The sequence below is a fragment of the Ambystoma mexicanum genome, chromosome 7q (assembly GCF_040938575.1).
Source record: "Ambystoma mexicanum isolate Mex_15411 chromosome 7q, UKY_AmexF1_1, whole genome shotgun sequence".
NCBI lineage: Eukaryota > Metazoa > Chordata > Amphibia > Caudata > Ambystomatidae > Ambystoma > Ambystoma mexicanum.
In genome coordinates, this window is record NC_090941.1 from 932,000,770 (window position 1) to 932,016,413 (window position 15,644).

The following is a 15,644-nucleotide window of genomic DNA, read 5'->3' on the forward strand; positions in this document are numbered from 1 at the left end:
CACAGATTTACAGAAAAAGGTAATCTCTTGTTATCACGATTCTTTAATGGAAGGACATCCCGGTATGACCAAGACCTCGGATAAGATCAAGCGCTACTTCTGGTGGCCGTCTTGGAAAAAAGATATCAGAGACTTTATAATGTCCTGTGGAGTATGCGCCCAAAACAAGAGTCAAAAGGAAAAACCAGCCGGCCTCTTACACCCTATTGACGTCCCGCCTCGCCCGTGGCATACGCTTTCTATGGACTTCATCACCGATCTACCTCCATGCTCCGGATACAATACGATCCTAGTAATCGTGGACCTATTCTCCAAGATGGCGCATTTCATTCCACTCAAAGGCTTACCAACAGCAGCAACTCTGGCCCGAGAATTTCTCGAAAACATCGTCCGACTGCACGGTTTTCCTTCAGTTCTAATTTCGGATCGAGGTAGTCAATTTATTTCTCATTTTTGGCGAAGTTGCTGTTGGTCGGCTCAAATTGATGTGAGACTTTCGACCAGCCACCACCCTCAAACCGACGGACAAACCGAGAGGACCAATCAAACTCTGGAACAGTATTTGCGCTGCATGCTACAACAAACTGAAAAAACTTGGAAAGATATCCTTTGGATAGCCGAATATGCCTACAATAACTCTGTCCACTCGGGAACTGGGAAGACCCCGTTTTTTCTTTTATACGGTAGTCACCCTCGAACCTCGGAGTTGGATCCACTCCAAGATCTTGGAACACCAGCAGTAGACCACCTGCATTCTACAATCACCCAAGCCTTTAAGGAAGCCGTTTCTCACCTTCAAAGGGCTAAAGAACAATACAAGAAAGGAGCAGACCAATATCGGAAGGAAGCCCCCCAATATCAAGTAGGAGATCAAGTCTGGTTATCCACCAAATATCTACCTCTAAAAGGACCACGCACATTCAACCCAAGATACCTTGGTCCCTATTCCATCACTACCATAGTAAATCCAGTAGCGGTCAAGTTGGACGTGCCCCCTCACATGAAGATACATCCGGTCTTCCACGTCTCTCTATTAAAACCCGTGCAACCTCAAACCCGACTAACTACATCTCCAAAACCTATTCTAGTTGATGGAGAACTCGAGTTTGAAGTCAAAAGCATCCTGGATTCCAAGATCTCCAAATCTAAACTATTTTACCTGATTGACTGGAAAGGCTACGGTCCCCAAGAAAGATCCTGGGAACCTGCAGAATATGTCCACGCGCCTCGTCTAATCAAAAGATTTCATCGAACATTTCCTAACAAACCCAAACCCCCGGAGAAGCCCGGTTTGAGAGGGGCCTTGAGGGGGGGTGCTGTCATGATCTCTGCTTCCAAAAGATCAGGACTTGCCCGACTCCCTTGGAAGCAGACCCATAAGCCCGGTTCCGAGTGCCAGCCAGTCCCAATTGGGACCTTTTGGACCCTGTCCTGGCGCCAGTGTCACCAGGCTCATAAAGATGCCCAGTCCCAGCGCTGGAAGCGCCGGGCTCATAATGCTTGGGTGGACCTACCTGCAGCAGACCATGCTGCTTACTTACCTGCCAGTTGAACCCCTCATCCTCTTCTGTTTGGGACTACTTTTCCTGTTGGGTGGGGCAGGAGCCACTCCCTAGGTTCAGAACACTGGAACTCTTCTGGAAAGCAGGAACTCTTTTCTTACCTAGGCGTGGCTGTGGAAGGAGACACCTAAGCACTACAGGAGGCTATTTAAACCACACCCGATGGATGAATCTTGCTTTGTGTTATTCTGCATTCTCTGCAGCAGAACGCTCATCGTGTCTTCTGCTTCTGATCCTGGGCCTAAGGGAACAAAGGCTTACCATCCTGGAATCCAGTCTTCAGCAGCACCTGTAAAGACAAAGAAAGAACAGGTTAGCACTACGGTCTTCCGTGGCAGCGCATCTCTTACCTGGTCCATCGGCTGTCACCAACGCCTCGCGCTGCATTCCGGCATCTGAAAGACAAAGGCTTACCTACTCTTCGCAGGCTCCGGAGGTCTTCGCACTGCATTCCGGCATCTGAAAGACAAAAGCTTACCAGCTCTTCGCACGCTCCGGAGGCCTTCGGCGCTGCATCCCGCATCTGAAAGACAAAAGAAGGTGCGTTTAAAGACATTGGGCAACTTTATTACTCACGTGCCATTACTCCTTCCCACGCCTAATCCAGTGGGTATTCCAGCACCCTTCAGCTTCTCTAAAGCTCCGAACTTGTACCTGCAAGATAAAAGGGACAGTTAGTGCGCATCGTGAAGCAGGCTACAAGCGCTTACTTACGTGCTTCCAGGCGCTTCTATTCCTCACGCGGGTTCGATCCTCAACTCTCATCAGCCCGCCATCCGCCATCGCCGGAACCCTGCAAAACAAGAGATATCATTACAAAAGACTTTTAAGACATTTGAGGTGCCCAGAACTTACCGTTCGTGCAGTTAACGACGGACTGCAGTCCTCTGAGGTCAAGAGGCCTGCACCCTTATCCAGTGAAGAAACTGGTTATGGCACCCTGCCCCGAGGCAGATGGAGAGCTCGGCGTTCACTTACCTAAGGTGAGGGCGTTAACCTTTGGGGTTCTACAGGAGAAGAGAAAGGGAAGAGGAGAGAGGCACCCAATAACCCCAGTTCATTAATCCCATATTTTCTATCTGCAGACATCTTACTCTTCGAGTCAGACATACAGTGCACAGAGGTCGAGCCCAAAGAGCCAACCGTGTGTTACACATCACCTTTGAAGATACGGCATTCACCCAGTCAAGACCGGCGCCTCTGCGGGAATCAGGTGAGCGTTACAGAACACAAAGCCTACCGCAAAACTCCCACCCAGGCGCTATGGAAACCTCGGATACCGACCAGCTAGCCCAGTTACTTGGGGAACTAAGAGCAGAAGTGCATGCAGCCCGTCAGGAAACGAATGCTCTAAGAAGGGAACTGATTATTTCCAAGGAGCGAACAGACAAACTCGCTAGACAATTGCTACAGTCACAAGCCGGACAAACTCCGTTACCCGCATCAGGGGCAAATCTTCCTTCAACATCCTCTACGAACCCAGTGCAGATCAACCTACCTGGGAATGTACCTCTGGCTCCGCCCGAACGATTTTCTGGTGACCCAAAGAGGTTTGCAGTATTTATTAATCAGTGCCGGTTGCACTTCTTATGCCGGCCAGCAGCCTTTCCAACTGATCAAGCTAAGGTAGCTTTCGTGCTTTCGTACCTTAGTGGCAATGCGGCAGACTGGTCGATCCCTCTAGTTAATCAAGATGATCCGGTTCTCCATGATTTTCAAGCTTTTCAGCTCAGTATGGAAAAACTGTTTGCAAGACATTCACTGGGGCAGGCCTTGGACAATGAGCTCCTTTCATTGCGACAGGATAATCAAGACCTTTTGGCTTATATTGCGTCTTTCAACAGACTGATAGTGGAAAATCGATGGCCTGAGGACAAAAGGATTACGCTGTTTTATAGAGGTCTACGTGGAGAGCTCAAAGTTGTGTTAGCCCAAGTAGTGAATCCCCCGCAAGACTGTTCGGACTATATTGACTTAGTCGTTCAAATTGACCACAGACTGCAGAACAGGAAGGCCGATCGTTCCAAGTTTGATGCTCGAGTATTTTCCAAACCACCAACTCCTACCAAAGGAGTAGACTCCGGGGAACCCATGCAAATAGGGGGCCTGAAAGGACCACTTACACAAAAGGAGAGGGAAAGGAGAAAACAGCTGCAATTATGCCTCTATTGTGGAAACTCGGGGCACTTTCTTCGAGACTGTCCGGTGAAACCAGCCAAGAAGGCAGTAGGAGCTGCAGTTACCAGGGTCACAAACTCTGAGCAGGGAAACGACCTCGCCCGACAAGAATAGAGGTCCTCTTGCTGAGCGTTAAAACCAGTTCAGTGACCTCGCATTTCGTGATACCTATGGTCCTCATTAGCCCTGAACATCCGGATCGATTACATGCGATTGAAGCTTACGTCGACAGCGGTGCCATCGGCAATTATGTGGATCAAGAAATGGTTTTGAGGATGAATCTGACTCTTTGTCCAAAGGCTGTAAAGGACGTCATTACTACGGTGGATGGTACGGAGATAGCCTCCGGACCAGTAACGCATAACACCCAAGAAGTGACGTTAGTAAGTCAAGATGGACACCACGGGAAAATCGTGTTCGATGTGATCAAGGCCCCTCAGTTCCAGATTATTCTAGGAATTCCTTGGTTAGAGAAGCACAATCCTCAGATCGATTGGCGAGCAAGAACGGTTCAGTTTCCAGAATGTGTCTCTACTTGTCACCCTCGACCTGGTGTTGCACTGGCAGCAATTTCCTCGGAGGCTCCCCAGTTACCTCCTGAATACCTAGAATTCCAAGATGTTTTCCGGAAGGATCAGGCTAACTCTCTACCTCCTCATAGGTCTTATGACTGCCAGATAGACTTGATACCTGGATCTACTCCTCCTTGTAGTAGAATTTATGCCCTCACCGAGCCTGAGAATCTTCACCTCCGACAATACCTGGATCAATACCTAGCGAATGGGTTTATTCCTCCTTCCGAGTCCCCTGCTTCCTCAGCTTTGTTCTTCGTTCCAAAAAAAGAAGGGGACCTTAGAACTTGTATAGATTATCGTGCCCTGAACCAGATCACCGTTAAGAATAGATATCCGTTACCTTTGATCCCTGAACTCCTGGACCAAGTCAGAAAAGCATGCATATATACAAAGCTGGATCTTAGAGGAGCCTACCACTTGGTAGGAGTAAAAGAGGGCGATGAATGGAAGACAGCCTTCCGCACCAAGTATGGGCTATTTGAATATCAGGTCATGCCCTTCGGACTTTGCAATGCCCCGGCCGCCTTTCATTATTTTATGAACGATGTCCTCAGAGAGCTCATAGATGTGTGTGTTGTTGTTTACATTGACGACATCCTCGTTTATTCTTCATCGGAAACTGAACATCGGAAACACGTGAAAATGGTCTCGAGAGATTGCGTCAACACAAACTTTTTGCTAAGTTGGAAAAATGTGTTTTCAACGTGACTGAAGTTGAATTCTTGGGATTCATATTATCACCTAGCGGAGTGCGTATGGATTCAAAGATGGTCGATGCAATTCTCAAATGGCCATCGCCATCCTCCGTAAAAGGTGTTCAAAGCATGTTAGGCTTCGCTAACTTTTACCGCAGGTTTATCCCCGAATTCTCTCGAATAGTCCAGCCCATCACTGCCTTGTTAAAGAAAAACAAACGTTTTGAATGGTCTACCGAGGCGGAACAAGCTTTCCAGAATTTGAAGACTAGATTTATCTCTGCACCGATCTTAAAACATCCTCGCCCAGAACTCCCCTACATCGTTGAAACTGATGCTTCGAGCCTTGCCATGGGGGCAGTTCTATTACAAAAGGACCCAGTAACCAATCAATTGCATCCCGTGGCATTTTGGTCCCGCAAATTCTCGCCTCCTGAAATCAATTACACTATTACTGATAAGGAACTTCTAGCTATCAAGTCCGTCTTTAAGGCTTGGCGGCATTATCTTCTGGGGGCCCGACACACCGTTACTGTGATTACAGATCACCGAAACCTGCACTATTTGAAAACCGCAAAAGCTCAATCCTCTAGGCAACTCCGTTGGGCACTATTCTTTGCTGAGTTTGACTTCATAATTACCTATCGACCTGGTACAAAAAACGGTAAAGCTGATGCCCTTTCTCAGATGGGAGTGGAAGAACATTTGATCAATCCTAAACCTGTACCTATCATTCCCGAACAAAGAATTCTAGGTGTAATCGCCACACAATCCATAGAGGAAGTTAAGGATAAAGCCAGGCTACTGGTAACTCCAGCAGACATAGAGAATTGGCATCTGCAGGGAAAGGACTTTATGGTGAAGGACAACCTATTATATTTCCAAGAACGGTTATACCTGCCCAGCACAGATTTACAGAAAAAGGTAATCTCTTGTTATCACGATTCTTTAATGGAAGGACATCCCGGTATGACCAAGACCTCGGATAAGATCAAGCGCTACTTCTGGTGGCCGTCTTGGAAAAAAGATATCAGAGACTTTATAATGTCCTGTGGAGTATGCGCCCAAAACAAGAGTCAAAAGGAAAAACCAGCCGGCCTCTTACGCCCTATTGACATCCCGCCTCGCCCTTGGCATATGCTTTCTATGGACTTCATCACCGATCTACCTCCATGCTCCGGATACAATACGATCCTAGTAATCGTGGACCTATTCTCCAAGATGGCGCATTTCATTCCACTCAAAGGCTTACCAACAGCAGCAACTCTGGCCCGAGAATTTCTCGAAAACATCGTCCGACTGCACGGTTTTCCTTCAGTTCTAATTTCGGATCGAGGTAGTCAATTTATTTCTCATTTTTGGCGAAGTTGCTGTCGGTCGGCTCAAATTGATGTGAGACTTTCGACCAGCCACCACCCTCAAACCGACGGACAAACCGAGAGGACCAATCAAACTCTGGAACAGTATTTGCGCTGCATGCTACAACAAACTGAAAAAACTTGGAAAGATATCCTTTGGATAGCCGAATATGCCTACAATAACTCTGTCCACTCGGGAACTGGGAAGACCACGTTTTTTCTTTTATACGGTAGTCACCCTCGAACCTCGGAGTTGGATCCACTCCAAGATCTTGGAACACCAGCAGTAGACCACCTGCATTCTACAATCACCCAAGCCTTTAAGGAAGCCGTTTCTCACCTTCAAAGGGCTAAAGAACAATACAAGAAAGGAGCAGACCAACATCGGAAGGAAGCCCCCCAATATCAAGTAGGAGATCAAGTCTGGTTATCCACCAAATATCTACCTCTAAAAGGACCACGCACATTCAACCCAAGATACCTTGGTCCCTATTCCATCACTACCATAGTAAATCCAGTAGCGGTCAAGTTGGACTTGCCCCCTCACATGAAGATACATCCGGTCTTCCACGTCTCTCTATTAAAACCCGTGCAACCTCAAACCCGACTAACTACATCTCCAAAACCTATTCTAGTTGATGGAGAATTCGAGTTTGAAGTCAAAAGCATCCTGGATTCCAAGATCTCCAAATCTAAACTATTTTACCTGATTGACTGGAAAGGCTACGGTCCCCAAGAAAGATCCTGGGAACCTGCAGAATATGTCCACGCGCCTCGTCTAATCAAAAGATTTCATCGAACATTTCCTAACAAGCCCAAACCCCCGGAGAAGCCCGGTTTGGTAGGGGCCTTGAGCGGGGGTGCTGTCATGATCTCTGCTTCCAAAAGATCAGGACTTGCCCGACTCCCTTGGAAGCAGACCCATAACCCCGGTTCCGAGTGCCAGCCAGTCCCAATTGGGACCTTTTGGACCCTGTCCTGGCGCCAGTGGCACCAGGCTCATAAAGATGCCCAGTCCCAGCGCTGGAAGTGCCGGGCTCATAATGCTTGGGTGGACTTACCTGCAGCAGACCATGCTGCTTACTTACCTGCCAGTTGAACCCCTCATCCTCTTCTGTTTGGGACTACTTTTCCTGTTGGGTGGGGCAGGAGCCACTCCCTAGGTTCAGAACACTGGAACTCTTCTGGAAAGCAGGAACTCTTTTCTTACCTAGGCGTGGCTGTGAAAGGAGACACCTAAGCACTACAGGAGGCTATTTAAACCACACCCGATGGATGAATCTTGCTTTGTGTTATTCTGCATTCTCTGCAGCAGAACGCTCATCGTGTCTTCTGCTTCTGATCCTGGGCCTAAGGGAACAAAGGCTTACCATCCTGGAATCCAGTCTTCAGCAGCACCTGTAAAGACAAAGAAAGAACAGGTTAGCACTACGGTCTTCAGTGGCAGCGCATCTCTTACCTGGTCCATCGGCTGTCACCAACGCCTCGCGCTGCATTCCGGCATCTGAAAGACAAAGGCTTACCTACTCTTCGCAGTCTCCGGAGGTCTTCGCACTGCATTCCGGCATCTGAAAGACAAAAGCTTACCAGCTCTTCGCACGCTTCGGAGGCCTTCGGCGCTGCATCCCGCATCTGAAAGACAAAAGAAGGTGCGTTTAAAGACATTGGGCAACTTTATTACTCACGTGCCATTACTCCTTCCCACGCCTAATCCAGTGGGTATTCCAGCACCCTTCAGCTTCTCTGAAGCTCCGAACTTGTACCTGCAAGATAAAAGGGACAGTTAGTGCGCATCGTGAAGCAGGCTACAAGCGCTTACTTACGTGCTTCCAGGCGCTTCTATTCCTCACGCGGGTTCGATCCTCAACTCTCATCAGCCCGCCATCCGCCATCGCCGGAACCCTGCAAAACAAGAGATATCATTACAAAAGACTTTTAAGACATTTGAAGTGCCCAGAACTTACCGTTCGTGCAGTTAACGACGGACAGCAGTCCTCTGAGGTCAAGAGGCCTGCACCCTTATCCAGTGAAGAAACTGGTTACGGCACCCTGCCCCGAGGCAGATGGAGAGCTCGGCGTTCACTTACCTAAGGTGAGGGCGTTAACCTTTGGGGTTCTACAGGAGAAGAGAAAGGGAAGAGGAGAGAGGCACCCAATAACCCCAGTTCATTAATCCCATATTTTATATCTGCAGACATCTTACTCTTCGAGTCAGACATACAGTGCACAGAGGTCCAGCCCAAAGAGCCAACCGTGTGTTACACATCACCTTTGAAGATACGGCATTCACCCAGTCAAGACCGGCGCCTCTGCGGGAATCAGGTGAGCGTTACACTTATGGAGCTCAGTAGTAATACATTTCAGGAGAGTGATTATGTTGTCAGATAGTAGGCAGAACTCATGTGAATAGGAAGGGCCAATCGTGATAAAAATCGGACACCGGACATCATGTTTGGGGGATGCCTTTGTAACGGTATCTGGGGGAGTGTATTAACTGTTGCAAACTGTATATAATGTGTGTTCTTTGGGTGGTTCAGGGAGACCAGGGTTAGTTTGACTGTAAGATATCTAAGCCCCCTCCCGGCCGTTGTACAATAAACTTTCTTTATGGACAATCGGCTCACTTACTGATTTTAGAGGTGGGACTAATTTGGGTAAAGGGGCAGAGCTAAAGGTCCATGACTACACCTTCCGTGCTAATCCACATAGTAGCTGTTGAGTGATGACCTGGATCCTTATGTGTCCTTCTGGGTCCTGGCCCTCTGTACTAGTGCCTGCAGCATCCACCCGCCCTCTGCACTTGCCTACAGGCACCACTTGGCCTGCTGCCTCACATGTCTGCACTAATTGTTGGGCTAGTGACTCCTCCTCGATCTTGTGGTCACTACTTGGCACTTCGTGTTGCCTTCGCAATTGACTCTTGCACTTACCTGTTGCTTAACAACTATCTCCCTGCACTTCACTCATTAGTGGGACCCCCAGCACTTACCCCCTTCTCATGTCCCTTCTCTCTGCCTGCACTTGCATGATACAAATGTTCACAAGGCCTAGTAGGACCGCTTTGGTATTTTGCATTTTTCCATAGTCTTGCTGCTTCCCGTGTTCCTTTCCCTTGCCCTGTGGGTGCTTTGGAACACAAATTGCTTGATGTATAAGCGCCTTACAAATGCTCAATAAACATAAATAATAAATATAAACATTGCCAAAATGATATCCAACATCATATCAACATGACTCTCACACAACTTTATCCACACCGATCAGCTGACTGCACCACATGCAAACCAAGCATCAACTGTCCCGAAGTACATGTGCACATGTTACCCTGTAGGACAATCAGGCCCAGGGCTGGCTGTTCAAAGCAAGCAAGGCACCCCACACCTACCACATGATTGCCCTGAATCAATGCATGCTTCTTCCACACGGCCAGTTACGTGCATGTCCCCCTGGAGACCCAACACACTGTGATGCCATAGCACAAGTGACATCGAATACTAACTCACCATGCACCTCATCACCAATGTAATGAAGTACATGTCAATGTCTCCTAACAGTCACTGAAGACACCAAGGAAACATCTGAGGTGGCCGACCCTCCATAACACCAGCACCAACAGGTATCATAAAGCCAAGAGGCCAAGACAGGTCTTGGAGTGGGAGCATGCCAATGGCACCATGGAAGCGTGTTGTCTACTGTCATGTCCGCTGCTGCGAAGGACATGACCACAAGGCCTCCACATGACACAATTTCCGAAGCAGTTCCAACATCAACAGGGGTAACCACCACCACAGCTAGTGTAACTGTGGACACACATGAGCCAGAGTGGGGACAACAGCTGGCCATGTCAGCAGCCCACAGCAACCACTGTAGACATGCTGTTCGAGTCATCCTTCCCGATATCAAGCCAACCACAATCACACGTTCAGCATGTCTCCCCCTGCATCCCCACACCTGCAAAGCCTCTCACCACTACACTCACCTCATTCGCATCAGTCATTTCACTGTGCACTTTAGTACCAGCAAGAATCTTCCTCTGATGAGCAGTTCACCACACGATGTTGACAATGGATGTAGAAAATCCCCACAGCTAGTACTGGGCCCCACGCTGCATGCCATCTGGGATTGGCTCAACAGAATGGAGCAGAGGCAGGCCGAGATGCACGCAATGGTGCAGGAACAATTTGCCATTCCCAGGCAATGTGGGATATCATACAGGGAGAAGAAAGACTGATCTGTTGATCAACTGTGCAGGAGCACTGTGCACAGCAATGCCAGCCACAGCCTGTGAGCCAGAGGGTGACGGAGCTGGAAGAACAGTTAATGGTCCCCCATGAGACCATTACCAGGGGCATAAATCTTTCCATGAAACACCTCTGGGGCAGTGTGCAGGGGAGTTTGGTGACCGATACCCCTACTGATGGGTCATTGGCAAGCACCCCACCCAGGCACTCATGCACTATACATCACAAGCTTCCCAGCATGTGGACAAAGAGGACAAGAGGAAGCGCTAGCGTGTGATTGTGTTGGGCTGAGGGTTTGGATGGGTGATTGTGTTGGAGCAGATATTGCGGGGTTGGTGATTGTGTTGGGGGTTCATGGTTAGTTGTCGGATAAATCAATCACAGTTAAGACATGATTAATCGTAAAGTGTTTATTCCATTGTGTTGGCACGTGTGCATTCAATGCATGTTCATTGATGTATGGGGTGCTTATGTGACTGTTCTGCGGCTATTGGCCTTGAGTCACTGGGGGACCTTTGTGCCTTCCCTCACTTCCCCACATCTTTCCCGTTGTGCCCTATAGTCACCGGCAGCGTCTTGCTTATCCAAGCCTGGGGGCAGATGGGCATCATCTGGAGGCATTTCTATGTTCATTTGCATGCACAAGTTGTGCAACATGGCACATTTGACAACTATATTTCCTACTTACTCAGGGATGTACATGAGGGCACCACATGTGTGGTAGAGGCACATGAATCTGGCTTTCAGCAGTTCAACTGTGCGCACAATGCATGATCTGGTCTGCCTAATGGCCTCATTGTTGTCTGTCTCCTGTGGTGTACTAGGGTTCCTAATAGGTGTCATCAGACCTGGTAACTGCAGATAGCCTTTGTCATCTGCAATACAAGTATGGACTGTGTGAGACGTAGCATTGTGTGGGTCTGGGTACATTTTCATGGTCCAGATGTGATGTTGGCCTATGTGCACACATCATTGCATGTGGACGGTGCACTCTGATTTCAATGCAGTTGATGGGAATTGTCCAACATTGTGAACTTGCATCATTCAATTTTCTTTGTGTATACAATGTCATCACTAATTCAGTCATCGCTATTGATGTGGCTGTGGGATACGGGTGATGACAATGCTTTGTCATGGTATGGGTTTGACTGGTGCCCTGATTGCATTCTTTGGCATTGCATGCTTGCTGGCCCTGTGTAGTCACATGTGTTCAGCCTGGGGTAGGTCAGTCATGGTTCATTGCATGCTGTGTGATTAATGGTTGATGTATCATGGGACCTGTAGTTGTGGCACATTACTATTCATTCCATGCATAATGTGAGCCACACTGAAATGTCGTATTTGGATTGCCTGCTACTTACCCACAAGCCTGGTAAATTATCCCCTGTGTGTGTCCATGTATGCTGTTAGGGTGCTGTTCATCGGTATCATGGCATCATGTCTGGCACCAGGGTATCAGGTGCAGCATTGGCTGAATGTGAGATCTGTGTCACAAGCCATTTGGACATTCACAGAAAGTACTGATTCCTGTTCTGGTATGCCTGCTCCATTGCCTGTGGGTGCACCCATGCCACATGTGTGCACTGTAATGCTGCTATGGTGTTGGGGGTTTGGGTAATGGTGTAGGAACATGTTTTTGATGCAAGCAACTGTGCATGGGTGATAGAGATAGAGATGTGCTGATGGGCATTACTCATGTCCATGTCCAGGACTTGGTCCAGCACCTTTGATTAAGTGGCCTGGGACATCTCATGCAGTGTTCCAACAGTGTGCTTGCATCCGCCCATGACATAGAAGTGTAGGACTCAAGAGTGTTCTTGGTGGCACATTAATAAGAGCTAAAATCTCAATAAATAGGAGGTCATTCTGTTCATACATGGTTTTGTAGAACATGACCCATATTTGGAGAAGACTGAATATTCATTAGAGACCAACATAGATAATACACCTCCAGTAATCCCTAAATGCACACATAGAGAGGAGGCGCAACACAAGTTCAAGTAAAAATAGATTTCCTGGGCTCATGGACTGAGAATGAGGGACGGTAACCTTTAATTGAACAAAGGACAGTCCATGGGCCTCTCTCCCCATACTATCCATCTGGCTCATATCTTGAGGACCTTTCAAGTGTCCAAGGTTGATAAGGAATCTGCCAACCTATGAAAACCATTAGATACATGCTGCCCATCAAGTAGTGTGCCAACCAATCCTTTGTCAGTGAGGTGATATAATTATATTTTTATCAACATAGGGGTGGTTCCAGGTGGAGCCATCAAATATGTGAAATGCAATGAAAATGTTTAACCCCTATAGAATCCATATTCTTGTGGATAGGTGTGTTATAAATGCCATATCATATCATATCAAGGCAAGTTCACTCACTAACCTATCTCCAGTCTCTAGGTTTTTGTAAACTGAGATTATGTTATGACATCACTTATGACACATATGTCGTATTTAGGTTGTTCTTTCTCTCGAGAGAGACACAAGATTTGAATGCTTGTATGCTGTCCCTGCTTTATTTGGATGATAATAAAGCTGGGTTTTGCCATGCATTTTGCCTACTTCTTCATTTGTGTGTGGTTTTCATTGACTCAAGATTCTCTGAGTCTGATTGGGACTTTTTGGGGCCGTCTTAACTTTCTTCTTTTCAAATGTTAAAATCTATGAGAGGCTTAGCTTGTTCCTTTCAAGTTTTGGAACCATCTTTTTGGAATGGTCTTCCACTTTTTATTCACAATCTTAGCTCTATCTTCTCAGTCCAAAAGAATTAAAGTTGTTTCTGTGTCAATAGATACCTTTCTGTTTTGTCATGTAACGGCATTTCACTCCCCACCAGTTAGATACCTCTTTGGTAATTAGCAGAGAGTCAAATACTACACATCTATAGTCGTGCAATCCACTTTTTCAACCCACACCCTTTTTACGTTATTAGAATCTTGCTATGGCATTTTCTGTGACAATGTTTGTTTAAATATCATTATTCTAATATTCTTTTCTGTCCACATTTATGAAATACTTTGTTGATTACCCACTACCACAAATAGAGCTTCAAATTGAATATGCAGTCTAATTGTCAGCCTTGTCCCTTTCATGCAATGCATGAGACACTGACTGAATGTGTATAAATGCATATTCAATTTGAAGCTCTATTTGTTGGATCTGGGTGCTAATGGCATTTTTTTTCTGTTTAGCCGCGTTACGAAACAGAAAAAAAAAATGGAAAAAAAAGAAAAAAAATGGCCTCCGGGAAAGGGAAAACTTTTTCTCCGTTTTCCCTTTCCATGGCGGCCATCGGGAGCGGACACGCTGTGATACAAGTGCTCCCAAAAAAAAAAAATGAAAAAAAAGAAGCAGAAGGTAAGTGGGGTTGGGAGGGTGCAAGGGAGGGAGGGGAAGAAAAAAATAAAAACGTACCTGCGTCCCCACTGGGGGACGATGGAAGCCTCCAGCCGTGTGGAGGCGCGGAGCGGGGATGGCCCGCTCCGAGTCTCCACACTGCTGGAGCCTGCTATCGTTGCCCAGCGGGGACGCAGGAGCAAAAAGGTAAGTGGGGTAGGGAGTAGGGAGGGAGGGAAGGAAAAAGAAAAAGCTTACCCGAGTCCCCGGCGGGGGGTGAGGGGCTGCCACGCCCAATAGAGAGACATATCCTTACTGCCCATTTTCTCAGAGACGCTGTTCGTCTTCCTCCCCCAATGTTCACTTTTGAGGTAGTTCTTGTTGGGCATGCAAGTGAACCTCTAAAGCCTCAGGGACAGACGCACAATTCACTTTGTTGTTTATCCTATGACAATGCAGCCCTGCCCAATTCAGTGCACCACTCTCGTTTGGATCATGCCCTTATGTACATTATACATCTATCACTGTGTTTAATTTCTTTACTTTACGGATACACATGTTTTCAGTTACAGTATTGTTACTTATTGTAATGCTCACATGCACTGTTTTTTTTTAAACCAAAGTACTGAAAACCTACCGATATTGAAACGGCAGTGCAGCAGTCCATATATGTTACAATGTGTTCCTGGTAAGAACCGCACGCTTTATCTCTGTGTCAAGATGGTGAAAACAAATGTATTGGTTTTTGTAGTCTTATTATTATATGAATGCTGGCCACTTTAAAGTTGGATTGTGTCTTTAAAGCTATATTTTTGGTGGTCATTTGTATTTATATAATATCACTTCTCTGATCTATTGGTAAGCTGAATTTTGAGAAATGATGTTATTGGCAAACCGGTACTTGAAAGAGAAATGGGGATGTGCATTGTATCATATGATGGTATTATTTTATAATCTTTTGACAATATAATGGGAGAAAAACTATTGTGCGTAATATAACTACATTTGTTGTCACAATAGTGATGTTTATTTAATATATGTAAAAGGTGTGCCACGTTCAGATAATCTAATGCATTGTCATGCATGAGGTGAATACATGGCAAAATGGAAGCAGTCAACAGCCCAGCGTATCTAACTATTCACTGATTACCTTTATTCATGTTAAATTGGCAAATATCCAACCCACCCACAATTTGATCTTGACATGTGTTCTTTTAATGGAATGTATGTATTTATATGTAGGCACAGATGCTTGGTTACATACATGGCTGCCCAAAGAGCACAACCGAAGGGTATGGTGCTTCTTTGAATTCATTGTTTACTCCTTCTAAACAATTATGACAAATCCAGCATCATGTTCAGTCTTTTCACCTTTGCAATCGGGATATTCTAGGTATGTAGTTGTGATTCTTCTGCATTAACATGTTACTGACAAACATATGTATAGGTACACATCTATATATTGTCTAACTACAATTGTGCCTTTATAATGGATACATTAATGTATGACACTCTTTTTAATATGGCTAGAGCGGTAAATTAAGGGATGAAAGCTAGGTGTATTGCTTTCCACCTTGATTTACCTTTCTGCCCATTTTCCATCACTTTCAAGTTGGGGGACTGGTATGGGCCGGAGATAAGATCTTTGTAATGCTTACACCCTCCATCTAATCAGAGGATTTAATTGTACACCAGC